This window comes from Eleutherodactylus coqui, chromosome 1 (genome assembly GCF_035609145.1).
Source record: "Eleutherodactylus coqui strain aEleCoq1 chromosome 1, aEleCoq1.hap1, whole genome shotgun sequence".
NCBI classification, from domain to species: domain Eukaryota; kingdom Metazoa; phylum Chordata; class Amphibia; order Anura; family Eleutherodactylidae; genus Eleutherodactylus; species Eleutherodactylus coqui.
In genome coordinates, this window is record NC_089837.1 from 42,386,894 (window position 1) to 42,407,736 (window position 20,843).

Here is a 20,843-nt window from a genome sequence, read left to right on the forward strand (position 1 = left end):
CGGTTTTCACGCCAAGCCGATATATGATGCCCTTGTTTGCAGCTCCCGCCCCATCTCTGCCTCCTCTTCACCCCCTCTCCGCCCCTCTGCACTATTTGCAATGAAAGGAGGTGGGTGCGGAGCTAAGTTCTGAGAATTTGCCCCGCCCCACCTCTCCTCATTGAAAATAGTGCACGTCGGTGGAGAGGAGGCAGAGAGGGTGCGGGAGCTCAGTTCCTGCTCTTGGCTCTTCCATCCCCCCGCCTGCAGAGAGGGACGCCGTATATCGGCTGGGCGTGAAAACCCAGCAAATATACGGTGGTCTGAATGCACCCTAAGACAAATGGGGATTCCAGAACATCTGGGGCAACTCATACAGTCGTTGGATGCGAACCAAGAAGCTGTAGTCAGGATCTCCAATGGTAACACAAAATGGTTCAGAATCAGGAAAACCGTACACCGAGGCTACATTGTTCAACCGGCATGCAGAGGCTATATTGTGGCAATGCAATTTAGACTAATCCAACATCAGAGTCAAAATCGGTGGAAGACCCATCAACAATCTCAGATCTGCAGATGATACAACCTTGTGGCAAAAAGTCAGGAGCATCCGTTAGGTTGTGCTGCTGGGATCAGTTGTTCTACAGAGTTCCAGGAGCACATCTTCACAGGTGAGGGAATTCGGCAGTCTGGGTGTGGTGTTCTCCTGCTCGCCAATCAGCTGTCTGTTTGCAGATAAATATCCACCCTCTGCAAGAGGAAGCTGGTATCCCTTCACTCTATGGTTTGGTTTCTCTGGTGAGCAGTCATGTTTCCTTTTGCAGCTTGCTGTGAGTTTGGTGTCTGGTTTCCTTGTCTGTGCAGCTTGCTGTTTGTTTGGTGTCTGGTATCCTTTCACTGTAGGTTTGGTGGGTCTTGCATGCCTGTCCATGTGTTAGAACAGGGGCTGGTCCAGTGTTTGTGCATGTGGCCAAACATTAGGTGTGGATTGCCCTGTTCTGTGTATATGGTGTGAACAGTGTCATGTTCTGTATGTCTGTGCTCGTGGCTAGACATGAGGAGTGAACTGTCCTGTTCTATGTGGTTATTCTGTCTTGCATGCCAGCTCTAGTGTGATTTGTGTTCTGTATTCAGTCTGTCTGGTTCCGTGTATTAACCCTTCAGTGATAGTCAGGATCAAGGTTCCAGCATGGGGCTGCCTTTATCAAGGCAATTGCCTTGCTTATTAGGTAGGGTCCTGCCATTCTCCCTGCAGCTTGGGGTCAGTTGTCTTGCTAGTGTAGGGACCGTGAGACACGAGGATGTCTGATCGCTGGGCTAGCAGCTTAAGTGATTTGGCCAATTCACAAACTAAACCCTCGTATTTATATTTAGCTATTCCATCTGCTTTCCAGTTCTATCTTCTTATGTCTGTCCGTAAGTACAGTCTGCAGTGTGCAGTTCTCGGTCCAGTTGGTGACAGCCAGCATGTCCTGTCTGAATCCTAACCTGTTCTTGCTCCGGTTCATGTGCGCCCGATGCCTATATGCCCACACTAATATAACAGCATCTTTAACAACTGATGCTAAAAGTTAACCCCTTGGTGGTGAAGACGGTTTATGCCTTAATTACCAACTAATTTTTCTTTTTTTTTTAAAATAAACTCATTACAGGAGCCATAACTTTTTAATTTTTCCATCGACCTAACCATATGAGGACTTGTTTCTTGTGGGACAAGTTGTATTTCTTAATTGCATCATTTTTTAGTACATATAATTTATTGTATGACTTGTAATACTTTTTTTTAATGGAAAAAAAATTCTGTTTTTTGGATTGCATTTTTACGGCCTTCAGTGTGCAAAATATGTAATGTGATAACATTCATTTCTGGGTTAGCATGATTTCGGTGGTACCAAATTTATACTTTTTTTTTAATGTTTGGCTATATTTTTTGTATTGCTGCATTCTAAGAGCCAGAACATTTTTATTTTTCCTTCGATGGATTTCTATAAGGGCTTGTTTTTTGCAGAATAAACTCTTCATTCATCTGATTTTTAGCAACATAAAACATTTTGACTACTTTTTATTACATTTTTTTTAAGAGGCAAGATTTATAAAATGTGTAATTCTGACATTTTTTTAAATTTTTAATGGCATTCACTGTGCAGTACAAATAATGTTAAATTAATTCTGAATGCAGCAATACCACATACATTTTTTTTACATAGTAAAGTGGGAAGGGTGGGGCATTGGTATTTTAATTGTTATTTTTTCACTTAATTTTGTAATTTTGTCCCACTAGGAGATTTGATTATCAGCATTTTTTTTAGACACTACTTTGCTCTCCATGGTGCCGCACCACTACACAACTGATCAGAGTGAGTGGGCTGTGTAATGTATGGACAGGAGGGAAGCTAACACACTCAGACTAAGCACCCCTCTAATACGATTCTCACATCTTCGCCTCCAGGACCTCTTTAGAGCAGCACCGGTCCATACACAATAATTTCGTATAGTGTCATTTGAACACAAGACATAGAAGCAGGGAGTTTAATGAGTTATAGTGAAAGGTCACCGGGAAGGACGGAGAGTGTTATCTTAACCACAGGATTTGAAGACACAGCCGGGGCTAGAAAAACTAATATTAATTAGACTCAAAATAGGAAATTGGTTTCATAAGGAAACTACATGCTGACTGCAGGATTTATGCTTTAAATTAAAGGTAATATGAAGGCTACAAATTTATAAATGAGTTTATATAAAGGCTTTATGGTTATATAGAGTTAGATTAACAGTGATATATATATATGCTATATAAGAGGTTAGCATTTCTTAAACAAGTTGGTTCTTTACTGGGACCTGGAGACAAGAAGGCCTTGATACAAACATGTCTAACTCCATTTTGGATCTCTGCTTCGTCTCATTCAGTATTTTATTACTTTTTCAAAAACAATATAGTGGCATGTAACATAAAACACCAAGGTATTCCTGGAACATACAAATAACATAAAGGGATGTAATAAAAAGACAAGAGGAGGGGAGAGAAAGGAAGAAGAGCCTCATTAACAAATTAGGTGGTCTGGGAAGCAAACAGGCTCCACATCCAGTGAGTAAAAGAAACTCTGACCCTTACGAGGTGAAGGATGGAACTTGTCTGGCTTTTGCGACCGGCTGCAATAAAGAACACCGTACAAAGCCGGATTGGATCTTTACTTTTCATGATACAAAGCCAGAAGTGGACCCCACAGGAAGTAGTAGAAATACTTCCTTTTTTTTTAAACCACTCCTGGTTTTTGGCTCAAAAGCTGGCACAGGACACACACGTGTGATTTCAGGCTTTTGAAGATTTGTCTGAGGGTGGTTTCACAAGTTCTAATATGATACATTTAAACTGATCAGTTTCTATGAGTGGTCCTACATTACTAGGACTATCTGTGCTGTAATCAGTCAGGTAGGTAACACAGTTTAACATGGGAGTCAATATGCAGGAAGAACGGGACAGTAGAGTGAACAGACTCCTCACCTCAAGGGCTTTGACTGGCTCAGCAGGGAATCTCCTGTTGGCCCATGCCTTGCATCAGCACAGTACACTAAGGAACTTAATGTGAGAGCTGTAGCCATAACAGGGTCCCAGATTATGTGTTTTGGGGGCATTTTATCATCGAACTTCAATTCCCCCATGTGAATAAAACCTAAACTAGGATCCGAACATTTAATCCCTCAGAGCCTGCAGTCAATAAGAACCATTATGCTTCTTTAACCAGTATTGTTCTCATGTAGCTTTAGGGTGGGCCCCAAGAATCAATTCCAACTGTGAGCCCAAGGCACCCCAATCCGACCCTATCACCTCATGACCATTGACCACTAAGCCCAGCTGTGGCACCTGCTGGAGTGTAAGAAAGCTGTTTGTCGGTGTCTAAATGAATCCTCTTCATTAACTTGTGACTATTAGACACCCAAACCTTCCAGCACTTTTTTTTTTTTAATTAAAAGTTCTTTGAATAGTCTGAAAACTATGCTGGCTGTGTATATGTTTTTATCTGTACCACATAATATATATCCTGTATCTCCTTACCCTGTGATAGAAGAAGCTGGTAGTTCTCCATCATGATGTCCTTATACAGATCATTGTATGCTTCTAAATACTCCCACTCCTCCATGGAGAAATAGACAGCGACATCCTGACACCTTATAGGAACCTGACAACACAATGATACCGTCATTACCCAGACTCCTCTAGTGCTGTTACTGTATAATTACCCAGCATTCCCAGCAGTGTCACCTCTCCAGTCAGCAGCTCAGTGATCTTGTTGGTCAGTTCTAGGATCTTCTGCTCATGTTTCGGTAAGTGAGGAGGAGCCTCTGTGATGGGGCTCTGGCTCCTGCTCCATCCTCCTGACTCATGGAGATGGCTGTTGAGAGTCGTACCATCACCCGATATCTGCTTCACTATTATGTAATCCTGTATATGGAAAGACACATGTAGAGGACTGAACCCTGTATTCCTCCCTCGGAAGTATAGAGATTGTGATGTCGCTGTATAGAGGTCTGTATCTGGAATACTATGTTCGGTTCTGGAGACTTCATGTACAGAAGAACATTGATAACCATCTTTTGACTTGTTCTACTTTTTTAAAGAATTTTAAACACAAAACTTATCAGGAAAGACAGAATACTTCATCTGTACAGCCTGACAAAAAGAAGAGAGAGGGGGGACATGAGAACTATCAAAACTACAATTTACTTTACTTACCTAAAATGATGCTTTTGTCCTACAATGCTGGCCACCAGGGGTCTCTCTTCCTACTAGCTTATTGTCAAATGACTGACAGAAGACATAAGCACTTTAGAACAGGATGAATTACTGTGGTCATTGAAGTGTATAGAGAGCAGAGGGGTAGGGACAAGAGAAACAGAGACTTACATGGATACAGCCTATAAACTAATAGTGAACTACTGTTTACTGTGTTCATCTAAAGAAATCACATCTCTCCTGCTCACTCACATTGTAGTGTTCTACATCAAGTAGGAGAATGCCGGCTCCATAAAAAGAGCTTTTTATTAATTACACCATATAAAATTACATGTTATAAAAGATACCATTAAGACTTCTCTCCATGCTTTTAAGTGTTTAAAAGCAGACAGTCTTCTTGATCACTGCTGTGGGCAGGGGTCTTCTTACAGAGCTGGCATTCTCCTACTTCATGTTCTACTATAAGCCACTTGACTCCTGGCTTGCCTGTGCACTGGGGACCTATAGGTTGGCTGCACACAAATGGGACTGATTCCGGATGCGAAATCAAACCCCGTGCCCGGCTGGAGACCCCACGTATCTGTTAGTGCAGACTTCCTTCTGCAATGTGGATGTTCCAGCTAGCGAGCCATCGGACAGTACAGATTCTCCTGTGCCGTCACTAGGCGATGACGCGAATCCCACGACCCTACTGCAAAGTTAATTGCAGAAGGGCTGCAGGACGGATGACTTCTATTGACTTCAATGGTAGCCTTCTGTGCATAGCATGCACTAAAGAAGAAAATGCGGCAATTCTTCCCCCGTGTAAATGGCAATTATTTGCTGCTGAACATGGAGGTGGATGCCGGCCTCGGATTTTGCAATGCAAATCTGGCTGTATATATCCGGCCTTAGATTAATACAATGACATCATTTAACACAGCATGGATGAATAGTAATATTTCTATATGGTAGTGTTCTACGTCATGATTTTATGTCTGTGTCTGTAGAGACTTAGAGAGCAGAATCTGCAGTTCTCTGTGTACAATCTATAGAACACAGCACACAGACATAGCAGCAGGCACGTAGATATACAATCCAAAACGAGGGGTAAAATAGAGGATTCAAGTCATACAATGGCCAGAATAATCATACACACTGCAGATTATTCTGAAAAATCATTTCAAAAGTTAGGTATGCTTTATATAAGGCTAGGGCTTTGACTAATAAAAATGTCATGTCATCAGAGATTGCAGTATAGGCAATCAACATCGCAAACGAATGGAAGTGAATGTGGTCACATTGTGGCTCCCAGGTTTTTGCAACCTGATAACTGCAAGCTATTTGTTAAGCTTGTTTGTGAGGCACAACATGATTGCATTCTCATCCGTTAGTTTGCAATGTTATTTGACTGTTTTGACCTGTTTAGCAGCCAAAGATTATAGAAACATAGAAAAGTTTACCTCTCCGGTCAGCAGGTAGATGATCTCCAAGGCGAGGCTTAATATCCTCTTGGTAATCTCACTGCTGTCCTTCTCCATCCTCGGTGGGTCATTCATGAGGACCATTTTGGATGAGGACATGAGAGAACTGGAGGAACTGGAGGGTTCTAGTGCTGCCGGCCCTTTATGAGAGAAGGAGAGACTCTAAATCATACTGGGACATCATCATGTGTGATATACAGAACCTCACTCACTGAGCATTGAGAGACGCAGGTTCTCAGAGCCGTCACCACATGTATACGGGTATGTTCACACAGATGGCAGATGTTTGCTGGGGATATTGACATGGAATCTACGCTAATTCCACTACAAATCTGCACCCATTATAATCAGTGGGAATCTGCACTATAATTCATATGATACAGATTTTTTCCACATGTAGAAAAAAAACATAAAATTGACGTGTTACTTTTCGTGGTTTCCATGCTATTTCCATGCCGAGAATTAGACACGAAGATTTTCAGATATCCACAGTTCGTCGTATCCACGTGGAAAAATCCATGTTGAATTCTGCGATCTGAACACCCTTAACACTACATGATGTACAGTTACTCCTGCACATTCGGGGTATGTATGAAGGGATATTCTTTTGGTAACTTCATTTCTGTCCTTCTCCATGTTTGGTAGGTCTTTCAGTAGAAGGACCATGTTTGAGGATAATGTGAGATTATTGGATAAGCTGGATGGCTTTAGCACTGTCATCATTTTTATGAAAAAGAGGAAGTCTAAATCATACAGGGGACATCATCATGTGTGATATACAGCCTTGGCCTGAAATGTGTTATATATGCTGGTTTAAACAAAAGAGACGTCAGACCCCGCCTTAATTATGTGATTCATTCTACACTATTGAACATGCACGCCACATCCTAGTTTTCTTGCTTTTATCCACCCTCTGATTCACCACACTCACTCACTTATAGTGTAACCATTACCCAGATCCACGGCACAGATTGTACTATTGTTGGTGCCTCCATTCGCTAGAGTCATCAAAGCCTTCACCACACGTATACGGGTATGTTCACACAGACGGCAGACTGCTGCCATGGAAATTGACATGGAGCCTGCGCCGATTCCACTGCAAATCTGCATCCTATTATAATCAGTGGAAATCTGAGCTATAATCCATACGATCCAGATTTTTTCCACGAGCAGATTTGAAATCGCCGTGCAGAAAAAAAAAAAAAAGTGACGTGTCATTTCTCATAGACTCCATGCTATTTCCATGCTGAGAATTAGATACGATGATTTGCAGTAATCCATGTTGAATTCTGCGATCTGAACACCCTTAACACTACATGATGTACAGTTACGTCCTGCACATTCAAGGTATGTATGAAGGGATAATCTTTTGGTAAGTTCATTCCTGTGTTTGCCCATTTTTAGTAGGCTATTTGGTAAAAGGACCATTTTGGAGGATAATATGAGATCATTGGATCAACTGGATGATTTTAGTATTTCATCATCTTTATGAAAAAAGGAGAACTCTAAATCATACAGGGGACATCATCATGTGTGATATATAGCCTTTACCAGAAATGCATTATATCTAGAGATGAGCGAACGTACTCGGATAGGCACTACTCGTCCGAGTAATGTGCCTTATCCGAGTACCGCTGTACTCGTGCAGAAAGATTCGGGACGCGCTGCGGAGCGGGGAGCTGCAGGGGAGAGCGGGGAGGAACGGAGGGGAGATCTTTCTCTCCTTCTCTCCCGGCCGCTCTGCCCCGCTCCCCGCTGCGACTCACCTGTCAGCAGCGGAGCGTCCCGAATCTTTCTGCACGAGTACAGCGGTACTCGGATAAGGCACATTACTCGGACGAGTAGTGCCTATCCGAGTACGTTCGCTCATCTCTAATTATATCCTTGTTTAAATAAAAGAGAAGTCAGACCACACCTTGGTTGTGTGATTCATCCCACACTATTGACCATGTGCACCACATCCTAGTTTTCTTGCTTTTATCAGGAAACTCCCTGACACACAAGCCGGGGTTCACCAAGAAAGAGGGACAAGAGACCAAATAGCAAATCTCTGATGGATCATGGTGTGCATACGCCTCATCCATTACAGCTAAGTCTTGGATGCATTGAACACAAGAAGCTGTGGCCATGCCTAAGACAAATGGGAATCCAGGGACATCTCGGCAATTCATACAGTCATTAGATGTGAACCAAGAGGCTGCAGTCAGGACCTCCAATGGAAACACAAACTGGTTCAGAATCAGGAAAGGCGTATACCGAGGCTACATTGTTCAACCAGCATGCAGAGGCAATCTAGAGGCAATGTAATTTACACTAACCCAACATCAGAGTCAAGATCGGTGGAAGAAACATCAGCAATCTTAGATCTGCAGAGGATACAACCTTGTGGAAGAAAGTCAGGAGGACCTTGAACAACTGATACCAACAGTTAACCCCTTAGTGACGAAGACTGTGTGCGCCTTAATGGCCAATTTTTCTTTTTTTTTTTTAAATAAATCGTAGGAACCATAGCTTTTTTAATTTTTCCGTCAACAGAGTTCTATTAGGGCTTGTTTTTAGCGAGGTGAACTCTAGTCTACATTCATCCAATTTTTAGGAACATATTACATGTTGATCACTTTTTATTCCATTTTTTCTATAGACAATATTAACAAAGCCTGCAATTCTGCAGTATAAATATTGTGTAAGATTAATTCTGCAGGCCGGTATGATTATATCAATACCAAATTTATACAGTTTTTTTTTTTCCTTGTCACTTTTTCATGTCTTCTTTTTTTAATTTTTTTTTTGTTTATAGCTGTGTTCATTTTTTTTTTGTCAATGGTGCTGTGAAAGGTCTGTTTTTTTGCGTGAGGAGTTGTACTTTTTTAATTGTACCATTTGTTGATTCATGTGACGTTTTGATCATTTCTATTCTGTATTTTGTAAGGCGTGCTAAGTAGAGATGAGCGAGCACCAAAATGCTCGGGTGCTCGTTGCTTGAGTCAAACTTTTCAAGAAACGAACTCCATTGAAGTCAATGGCGGACTCGAACATTTTTGTATGGGACCGAGGCTCCGCATAGGGGATGACTTGTGAAACACCAGAAAACATTAGAAAGTCATGGAAACACCACAGAAACGGATAGGGAAGGGCAGGGGCAGCATGCATGGCTGCATCTGAGGTTCCCAAGTCCCACTATTAAGCCAAAATGGGGGCAAGAGCCTGGCAGTCACCCCCCTAGCAATTTACTTGGGACAAACCCTCATTAGCAAGGCACACACGCTGGCACATCTTAGCTAAGCACCACACTACCTGCAACCAAGGACAATCACTGCCTGCGGGTAACACCACTGCATCTTCTCCTGGATTACATGCTGGCATTGCTGTCCAACCCCCCATCCCCGCACGACCCTGCGTCCACAGCGCACCCAAAATTTTGCCTGCGCAGCGTTCAGCTGGCCGCATGCCATACGCTGGCTTCATAGCCACACCACCCTCATGTCTATTTATAGGTGCGTACTGGATGAGGAGGAACCGGAGGCACACACTGCAGAGGGTTGGCAGGGCTAGGCAGTGACCCTCTTTGAAAGTGTGGGCGATGGCCCACAATGCTGTTGAGGATTGATGATAAATTTACATACGATCATCATTCCAATCCCATGCCAACTCCGTCACAAAATTGTCAGGAGCCGCAAACGTGGGCATAAAGGGGACTCAGGTGCTAGCACTTCTACACATCTCCACAATGCAGCAAAACTCTGTGTGGGAAGCACGTGAGCGGGCCCAGGGTCAGGCTCGGTCCCAGCCTCCACCTTGTGTGACCCAAGGTGCCGCGAGTTGCATAGCAATGGGAAATCCAAGTGTCCCCACACAATTCATTTTGTGTAGGTGTCAGATAGCTCAACACCGCAATGGTAAGTCTGAGTTTCTTGGGATCGCTTGTGCTGTGGGTGCACAAAGATGGTATTACACAGGAAGAAATCAGAGTGCCCAAACATGGCAGAGTTTCACCCCGTCAAGGACCTCTGCCTCGGCCCACATTTCTGCCCTAGTCAGTCAGTGTATTTGTGCCAGACAGGTAAAACACTGTGATGGGAAGTCTTTGTGCACCCACAGCACAGGCGAGCCCAAGGAACTCAAACATGGTATTACACATGAGGAAATTAGAGTGCCCAAACATGGCAGAGTTTCACCCTGCCAAGGACCTCGGCCCACATTTCTGCCCTAGTCAGTCAGTGTATTTGTGCCAGACAAGTAAAACAATGCAATGGGAAGTCTTTGTACACACACAGCATAGGCGAACCCCTGGAACCCAAGGAAAGTATCACACAAAAAGAAATTAGAGCGCCCAAACAAGGCAGTTTCACCCTGCTAAGGACCTTGGCCTCGGCTCACACCCTCAGTAATTGTGGGCATAAAGCGGACTCGGATGCTAGTGCAGCTGTGAACGTCTCATTAATGCAGTAACGCTCCTTTTGTTTGGCCCAAACCAGTGTCTCAGATAACTGTTGTAACACGAGAGAAAATACGTGTTGCCCAGCTCTGATCCCCAGACCCCAAGCAGGAGGAGGAGGTGGCATAATAAGGCCGAGAAACCAAGACCGAGGTAGGACCTGCAATACTCTGTGTGGGAAGTACATGAGCGGGCCCTGGGTCAGGCTCGCTCCCAGTCTCCACCTTGTGTGACCCAAGGTGCCGTGAGTTAAATAGCTATGGGAAATCCAAGTGTCCCAAAACATTTCATTCTGTGTAGGTGTCGGATAGCTCAAAACAGCAATGGGAAGTCTTAGAGTTCCTTGGGCTTGCCTATGCTGTGGGTGCACAAAGATCGTATTACACAGGAACAAATCAGAGTGCCCAAACATGGCAAAGTTTCACCCTGCCAAGGACCTCGACCTCGGCCCACATTTCTGCCCAAGTCAGTCAGTGTATTTGTGCCAGATAGGTAAAACACCACGATGGGAAGTCTTTGTGCACCCACAGCATAGGCGGACCCCAGTAACAATTCTGTAGAATGAGTATAGGCGAACCTCATTATCATTGCTGTACCAATAGTATAGGCAAACAGCTGTAAAAAACTTGTTTACCAAGAGTATAGGAGAAGCCTGGTAAAATTAGTTTGCTAACAGTATTGGCAATGGCCTGAAAAATTGGTGTACCAAGAGTACAAGTGTACCCGTGAAAAATTGCTGAACGCCGAAAGCAGGTGAAACCCGCAAAAATTTTTTTTGTATAGAGCAGATGCATCACGGAGGACGGTGGTACGGTCAGCTATGTACTCCCACACCATATTTTTACAATGCTCCCTCTGACTCAGCCTTGACTGGGGAGTGGCGACATAGTCTTGCTGGGGAGCCATAAACTGGCAAAGGCCTTGGAGAGTGTTCCCCTGCCTGCGCTGGACATGCTGCCTGATCCCCGTGCCTCCCCTACTAGTTGGCCCTCTGAACTACGCCTTCTACCGCTAGCACTGTCAGATGGGAACTTTAGCATCACTTTTTCCACCAGGGCCCTGTGGTATTGCATCACTCTTGTACCCCTTTCCTCATTGGGAATGAGAGTTGAAAGGTTCTTCTTATACCGTGGGTCGAGAAGGGTGTACACCCAGTAATCCGTGTTGGCAAGAATGTGTCTAACGCGTGGGTCACGGGAAAGGCACCCTAACATGAAGTCAGCCATGTGTGCCAGTCCCAGTACGCAACACAACACTGTCCTCACTAGGAGGATGCTCCTCCTCCTCTTCAGCCCATACATGCTGAACAGATGACAGGCAAGCAGCACGAGTATCCTCTGCAGTGTGGCCAGCAGTCTCTTCCTCTTCCTCTTCCTCCTCCTCCTCCTCCTCCAAAACCCGTTGAGATGTATACGTGAGGGTGGTCTGGCTATCAAGCAACATACCGTTATCCCGAACTTCTCAGCAGGCAAAGCACCAGGATGGTAACGCTAATGATGGCCACATTGCCACTCACCATTTGGGTAGACTCCTCAAAGTTTCCGAGGACCTGGCAGATGTTGGCCATCCATGCCCACTCCTCTGTAAAGAACTGCGGAGGCTGACTACCAATCCGCCACCCATGTTGCAGCTGGTAATCCACAGTTGCTCTACGCTGCTCATACAGCCTGGCCAACATGTGCAGTGTAGAATTCCAGCACGTGGACACATCGCACAGCAGTCGGTGCTCTGGCAGCTGAAACCGGTGTTGCAGTGTCCTGAGGGTGGCAGCATCCGTGGTGGACTTGCGGAAATGTGCGCACATGCGGCACACCCTGCCGAGCAGGTCAGACAAGCTGGGCTAGTTTTTCAGAAACCGCTGAACCACCCGATTAAAGACGTGCGCCAGGCATGGCACGTGTGTGAGGCTGCCAAGCTGCAGAGCCGCCACCAGGTTATGGCCGTGGTCACACACGACTATGCCCAGTTGGAGGCTCAGCGGCGAAAGCCAGAGGTCGGTCTGCTCTGTCAGACCCTGTAACAGCTCGGGGGCCGTGTGCCGGCATACCGGGAAAAATAGTGACGACTGGGGACTGAGTGGCGTCGGACCGCCGCCGCCATCATGTTTTTGAAAGCCTCCGTTTCCACAAGCCTGTACGGCAGCATATCCAGGCTGATTAATTTGGCAATGTGCACGTTTAAAGCTTGTGCATGTGAGTGGTTGGCGGCGTATTTGCGCTTTCGCTCCAATGCTTGTGAACGCTGCGCTGGGAGACATTGCTAGAGGCCGTGGAGGATGGTGGAGGTGAGAGTGTGGGTGCAGGATGGGAGACGCTCATGCCTGTGTCCTGGGAGGGGGATTGGATCTGAGTGGCAGGTCGAGGCACAGGGGAAGAGGCAGTGGTGAGACCCGGAGGCGGTGAATGGCTTTCGTCCCACCTTGTGGGGTGCTTGGCTATCAAATGCCTGCGCATGCTGGTGGTGGTCAGGCTGGTAGTGGTGGCTCCCCGGCTGATCTTGGTGTGGCACAGGTTGCACACCACTGTTCGTTGGTCGTCCGCACTCTCACTGAAAAACATCCACACCTTTGAACATCTAGCCCTCTGCACGGAGGCTTGCAGCGAGGGAGTGCTGTGGGAAACAGTTGGGGGATTCTTTGCTCTGGCCCTGCCTCTCCCCCTGGCCACCCCACTGCTCTTCCTACCTGTCCTGCTACTGCACTTGCCTCCCCCTCTGAAGCCCTGTCTTTAGTAGGCGTAGCAAACCAGGTGGGGTCAGTCACCTCATTGTCCAGCAGCTCTTCCTCCGAATCCTCTGTGCGCTCCTCCCTCAGACTTACTGCCCTTACTACTACCTCACTGACAGACAACTGTGTCTCATCATCCTCATCCCCAAAAAGCTCTTGAGACAGTTGCCGGAAATCCCCAGCCTCATCACCCCAGCCTCATCACCCGGGAATTTTCCAAAGGTTGGGCATCGGTCACGACAAACTCCTCAGGTGAGACACAGAACCGCTTTTTCCCACTCTAGGCAGAGACCTGAGAACAGTTCCTGGGAGTCTGCCTGCTCAGAATCTTTCATTCTGGAGTGATGAGGCTGGGAGGAAGGAGCAGCAGCCAGAGGATTCAGAGGTGCAGTCCCCAGGCCGGCAGGAGTGGACTGTGTAGAAGACAGGAGGTTTGATAAATTGCTGGATGCATTATCTGCCATCCATGACAGGACCTGCTTGCACTGCTCTTGTAATAAAGGTCTACCATGCAGAACGACAAATTGTGATAGGAAGCTGGAGAGCATAGGGACTTGGCACTCTCCTAATCCCTCAGCAGCCCGCTGTGATGCACCCCGCCCAAGACTTCAGCCTACGGGCACTGATTGGCTCAGCTCAGCTGTCATTCAGCTGAGAGCTGCGCTGAGCCAATCAGAGGCAGCACTCACTCACCCATTCATGAATTCATGAATGGGTGTGAGTGAGAGCTGCCTCTGATTGGTCAGGCTGTGACCAATCAGAGGCAGCTCATTTAGCAGGCAGGGATTTTAAATCCCCGGCTGCTGAATACTACAGAGAGCAGTTCAGGAGAACTGCCAGCTGGCCGCAGCTGAACCCCGTCTGCCGGGACCAGGTGAGTATATATATTTTTTTTATTTTTACACATTTCTGGATGAATTGCAGGGAAGGGCTTATATATTTAAGCCCTTCCCGAAAATTCATTGTGCGATTGCCGGCAGCCCATTGCTTTCAATGGAGCCGGCTGTATTGACGGCTCTATTGAATTCAATGGTCAGTGCTCGTTTAATCAAGACGAGCACCGCGTGGTGCTCGTCTCGAGTAACGAGCATCTCGAGCACCCTAATACTCGAATGAGCATCAAGCTCGGACGAGTATGCTCGCTCATCTCTAATTATCAGCATCTTTTATCACTCTAATACACTACTATGCATCAGTGCAGTAATGCATTAGAAAGTTTATGAAGCTAATTCAGAGGCTGAGCCGCAACGGCCACTGTAGCTGGCAGACCCAGAGACTATATCCAAGCCTCCAGGTGCCATTGGAACTCACTCCCTCTGTCAGCGTTTTCCGTACCGTGATCACATGGACCTTAGTGTGTGAAGGGGGTAAACACCTGGGATCTGAGGTTTCTTCATTCGACAGGCAAACACCCTGGCATGGTAGACGCACACCGGACTTCTAATGCAGCGCCGTCAAAAGACAGCGCTGCAGAATAAAGCCGCTTAACGAGCGCCAATAAAAGACGTATGGGCGGTCATTAAGGCCTCATGTCTAAGGGCATGGACAGATTACAGCCATAAGACCAAAAAAGACAATTTCTCACCTGTCTGGACGCAGAGCGGGTCTCCTCCGTCGGGGCTGGATTTTTCTTCTTCTGCATGGCGGATGCATCTAGGCATGCCGGCAGCGTGCCACGTACATGCGCTGTGCTTTTTTTTTTTAAATCTGCTTTCCCGTGGATCCGTGGCAGGGCCATGGTGGCTTCTGTGGCCGTGCCTCAGTTCGGACAGCTTCCATTGACTTCAGTGGAAGCTATCCTCGCGGGAAACAAAATGGCGCAGACTGCATTTTTTCCTGTGCGTCTGATCTGCCAAGGAAAAATGACATCAGCAGGTATTTAGTTACCTGTGGATAATCAATGAATGTCTATGGGCATACTGAACTGCAGATTACCCACACGGATTCCACAATTCAATTATGCCCACAATGGAGATTCAGGATACAATGTAAAACGACAAATTGCGCCAGATCGCAGCGTCATGTTATGTATAAATAAGATCTGGGAAAACAAAGACATAAGTATTGCAATGAAATGCCGGATGGTCAACGCAATCATCTTCCCAATCACAACTTACAGCTGCGCATGATGGACACTGAAGAAAACGGGAGAAAGATTGATGTCTTCGCACTCTGATGCTGGAGGAAACTCCCACGAATTCCTCGGACCGCCAAGATCATGAGCAAAATCGTCCGAGACCGCACCAAACCAAAGTGGTCATTGGAGGACAAAATTCCAAAACAGAGACTCTCGTACTCCGGCCACATAATGTGAGCTAATTCATTAGGAACATGGATGATGCTTGGAGCGGTCAGCGGTAAAAGAAGACCCGGCCGCCAAACAATGCGCTGGATTAAAGCCGACACCAACATGGTGGAACTGAAAGAAGCCGCACAGCACAGAACCGCATGGAGAGCGCCGATCCGTAAAGTGTCCGAGAGGCGGCCGACTACACGGATACAGATAGAACATGTCTGACCTCACCACAAGCAACAACCCCTCCGGCGTCTCTTACCTGCCGGCCGGAGTCACACGCAGAGCTCTGATACTGTAATATAACGTAGCGGATATCAGTGTGCTGTATATGTGTATATATCCTCTGGGTACAAGTCTCTGGCTAATAACAGAGACAGTAGCAGGGACCAGGACCTGCTACACTGTAATAGGACCTGTGATGATGTCACTGTCATGTGATCAGTATGTAAGGGGATGGATCTCAGCAGTGAGGAGGAGAAGTAGTGGCTGTAAGATCTGTGATGATGTCACTGTCATGTGATCAGTATGTAAAGGGATGGATCTCAGCAGTGAGGAGAAGTGGTGGCTGTAAGATCTGTGATGATGTCACCATCATGTGATCAGTATATAAGGGGGCGGAGCTCAGCAGTAAGAAGTGGCAGATGAAGGCTCTGTGATGCCGGTGATGTGACGGGAGGGACGGAGCTCCTGTGATCTGTGAGGAGGGTGAAGGACAGACACCAGCTCTTAGTACTAAGCAGAATGATATATTAGGAGGTCACACAGGTGGGAATTCCTGACAGCAAGCCCCTCACACAGCGACCGGTCATAGGAGGAGGCGGCTTAGTATTATACTTGTACATAGATGAGGCCTCTGCAGGGTGTCGGTCACACAGTTACATGTAGGGCACCATGCAGGCTTACAGAGGAGCGGCCCCTCACACAGCGACCGGTCATAGGAGGAGGCGGCTTAGTATTATACTTGTACATAGATGAGGCCTCTGCAGGGTGTCGCTCACACAGTTACATGTAGGGCACCATGCAGGCTTACAGAGGAGCGGCCCCTCACACAGCGACCGGCCATAGGAGGAGGCGGCTTAGTATTATACTTGTACATAGATGAGGCCTCTGCAGGGTGTCGGTCACACAGTTACATGTAGGGCACCATGCAGGCTTACAGAGGAGCGGCCCGTCACACAGCGACCGGTCATAGGAGGAGGCGGCTTAGTATTATACTTGTACATAGATGAGGCCTCTGCATGGTGCCGGTCACACAGTTACATGTAGGGCACCATGCAGGCTTACAGAGGAGCGGCCCCTCACACAGCGACCGGTCATAGGAGGAGGCGGCTTAGTATTATACTTGTACATAGATGAGGCCTCTGCAGGGTGTCGGTCACACAGTTATATGTAGGGCACCATGCAGGCTTACAGAGGAGCAGCCCCTCACACAGCGACCGGTCATAGGAGGAGGCGGCTTAGTATTATACTTGTACATAGATGAGGCCTCTGCAGGGTGTCAGTCACACAGTTACATGTAGGGCACCATGTCGGCTTACAGAGGAGCGGCCCCTCACACAGCGACTGGTCATAGGAGGAGGCGGCTTAGTATTATACTTGTACATAGATGAGGCCTCTACAGGGTGTCGGTCACACAGTTACATGTAGGGCACCATGCAGGCTTACAGAGGAGCGGCCCCTCACACAGCGACCGGTCATAGGAGGAGGTGGCTTAGTATTATACTTGTACATAGATGAGGCCTCTGCAGGGTGTCAGTCACACAGTTACATGTAGGGCACCATGTCGGCTTACAGAGGAGCGGCCCCTCACACAGCGACTGGTCATAGGAGGAGGCGGCTTAGTATTATACTTGTACATAGATGAGGCCTCTACAGGGTGTCGGTCACACAGTTACATGTAGGGCACCATGCAGGCTTACAGAGGAGCGGCCCCTCACACAGCGACCGGTCATAGGAGGAGGCGGCTTAGTATTATACTTGTACATAGATGAGGCCTCTGCAGGGTGTCGGTCACACCGTTACATGTAGGGCACCATGCAGGCTTACCGCCTATTAGTAACACTCCTTGGTTTCAATGGGGCCAAAAACACGACAATGGAAACACTTTGAAAACTATGGGAAACACTTGCTGACCCTTTAAACCGTACTGGAGGATCGCTCCCTTTCCTGAAGTGATGGGAGGCGATTTTAAAGAAAAACACCTCGCATCCACAAGTAATTTGCATACTTTTTATAGGCGTATGCAAATGATGTCCATACGCAAAACATTATGAAACTGAGGGGGAATTTAAAAAAGAAAAGAGTCACACTGCGTATAACAGTATATATTCATCAAGAAGGTGGATCTCGTTCTTGTGGCCACATATTAGTGACTATGAATGCATCGCCATTTATGGACTATTACATGCATTTCCTACGGAGCTTGGGGACATTTCAATCAATTAATTTCTCGGTCGCCTTCCACATTTAGGGAGAATTACATAAATTTTTTGATAAGTATATACTTAATATGGGTTATTTTGTCCTTTCATATTTATGGATTATGATTACTATATGCATACCATTGTCAATCATAGTGCAACAGTGCGGACGTCTGTATCAGGCATCCGAACATTAATTACTTAGGGATTTAATAAAAATGAGATTTTATTTTAACCTCAGAGTGCCTTTTTCCTATTCCTGTTGGTTTTGGTCTACAGGATATACTGCATCCATTCATCTTTCTCATCCAGTTTAGAGAAAGAGTCTCCAAAAAGATGCCTTGAAGGGTGCATCACACGAGTTTCTTAATGGGTCTGTTTTCCTCGCAGCTATTCAGCAGGATAGAAAATTCGTAGCATGTTCAATTTTTCTGTGAGTCCACAGAAATCTTGCCTTTTGAGTTTTATGCAAGTGCAAAGCAATTTTTCAATTTTCCACATGAAAAATGTGCATGAAAATCGCATGTTCAGTGATGAGTTGTGACTTTTTTCGCAAATCGCAATGCACTCGCAGTTGCACAAGCGCAATATCAGTCCAAGTTTCTCGGACCCATGTTGTGTTCGGCCATGTGACTGCACCATAATTAGGACCCCCTCTGAGCCTCAGATCCCTAAGTGTACGGGCCGGTTCCTCTCACATGGCAGTATGATGGTTAGTATTTAGCATCAGTATTTGTAAGCCCAAACCAGCAACAGATGTAAATCATGGGGGAGGGGCAAATCTATCTATTATACTTTCTTTCAGAAGGTTCCACTCCTGGCTCTGGCCTCCAAATACTGATGCAAGATAGTGACCAGAATACTGCCGTGTTAAAGTGATATGGAGCATGCTGGTATAACCTGGGTATCTCCTGTGTATAACTATATATGTACAGCAGGTATAAGTACTACATTTCCTGTATATAGTGATATGGACCATGCATACTCTCAGCTCAAACCACAGCTGGAAGCCATTTTCTGATAGAGTAATCATGGGACGGTTTGAGTCTCATCATGTGAAGACCACAAATTTTCAAGCCTATTCTCCAACTAAAAATGCCGAGGATTTTTCTGATCAGTTACAAAAGATCGTCAATGAGATTCCTCGACGTGACCTGGTCATAGTTACAGGGGATTATAGGGCACAGATTAGTCCAACTCATCATGGATTCAAACAAACCATTGGCTTTCATGGATTGGCTCAAACAGCGAGTGATAACAATTATTGACCAATCATTTTCTGCACTGTTGTCTCTGCATCGGAAATTATTTTTTTCAACATACGGATATCCATAAGAAAACATAGTAGGAGTCCAGATGGTCAAACAACTAATAAAATTGACTACATCTGTTTCTCCTGTATTGGGATTGACTACGAAGGGGATTTTGACTTGATTCTTTTTTGTTTGACCCTTCCTGCCATCAGACTTGTATATTTGTTATTGGCTATATAGTATGTAGACTTTAGGTGTTTCAAAAAAATTTTGTGTTTATCGATGAGGATATTCCTCACTTTCAATCTAGTCTCTATGCGAAGGTTGTGTAGGTGGGTTGATGGTGATGTTTATAGATACTTCTCTATTTTGGTCAGTTCTGACAAGGTGTTTTTAAGTAATTTGGCCTTTTCTCTCTTATATATGGCCCCTTGCTGTATATAGCTGCTCTTATCACTGACTTGTGTGCGTTCCATAGCGTAAATCAACATGTCTCTGGTGAATCATTGAAATAGAAGAATTCCTCCAGCGCCTTACCAATTTTTTCGTGGAATTTAGGGAATCTCATCAAAAAAGTATTATTCCTCCAGCTCCCTAAAGTGGGAGAGCTGGGTTCTAAACAAATTGTGATTTTCAGTGGAGCGTGATCAAACCATGATGCCACTCCGATGGATGCCTTCCTTAATTTTGTAAGAGTGGGGAGATCCACCAGAGACATGTCAATCCCAGAGAAAAAAGGTGTCTAATATGGCGAGTAATATGAAAATTCTCAAGAATTCACATTCAAATTTGTAAGAGTGTCATACAAGTCATTACTGGGAAGCCAGGAGGACAGTGTTGTGCCTCTTCGTCTGCACGGGTTACTAGAGTCTAGTTCCCCATACACCACCGAGTTGAAGTCCCCACATAGGATTAGACTTCCTATTTGCATCTTTCATATTTTCCTCATTACCCTATTCAAAAATTTCATCTGTCGATAATTAGGTACATAGATATTGACTAAAGTAATGAGGAATACTCCAATTTTACATACAAAAATCAGACATCTCCCCTCCAAGTCCATCTCTATTTCCAGGAGTTGAAAGTCGATCGTGTCTCTTACAGCTACCCGCACCCCTGCTTTCTTCTTTGGAGCGTTTGTCATAAAAATTCTGGGAAATTTAGAGTGAGACATCTTGGGTTCTTTACCATGGGCGAAATATGTCTCTTGGGCACATAGAAGGTCCAGTTTTGAGTTCAGGGCCTCTTTCCATAATGCAGACCTTTTATAAGGTGAATTAAGACCCCTAATGTTCAGGGACAGCAAGTTTACCTACATGTTGGGATGAGGCCTTTTGCTTTAGTTGACTGTTCGGGTCTTGAAGGCTCTTGGGACACTTCTGGATGTTTCTCTCGGATACAACATTTCAAGGGAAAGGATATTATTGAATTTCAGGTCCAGGTTTTGAAGAAAAAGGAAAATAGGGATAAAAATGCGGGAACCAAACTGTTTTTTGATAACTCATCAGTGAAAATAAACGTGAATGAATGTAACTGAAAA

At 45.6% G+C, this 20,843-nt stretch overlaps 1 protein-coding gene across 2 annotated transcripts in view; it reads right to left on the reverse strand.

Annotated features, from left to right (window-relative positions):
• Nucleotides 1-20,843, reverse strand: part of LOC136608245 (zinc finger protein 585A-like) — a 74,833-nt gene that overhangs the window by 14,389 nt on the left and 39,601 nt on the right. Inside the window, exons 1-2 of one of the 2 annotated variants that reach the window (XM_066589095.1) lie at nucleotides 6,154-6,310; nucleotides 4,034-4,420 (exon numbers count right to left, since the gene is read on the reverse strand). The gene's annotated coding sequence lies outside the window, so the exon portion shown is untranslated. Of the gene's footprint in view, nucleotides 1-4,033; nucleotides 4,421-6,153; nucleotides 6,311-20,843 lie in introns of those variants that run through there. The other variant, XM_066589096.1, reaches the window with a different exon arrangement.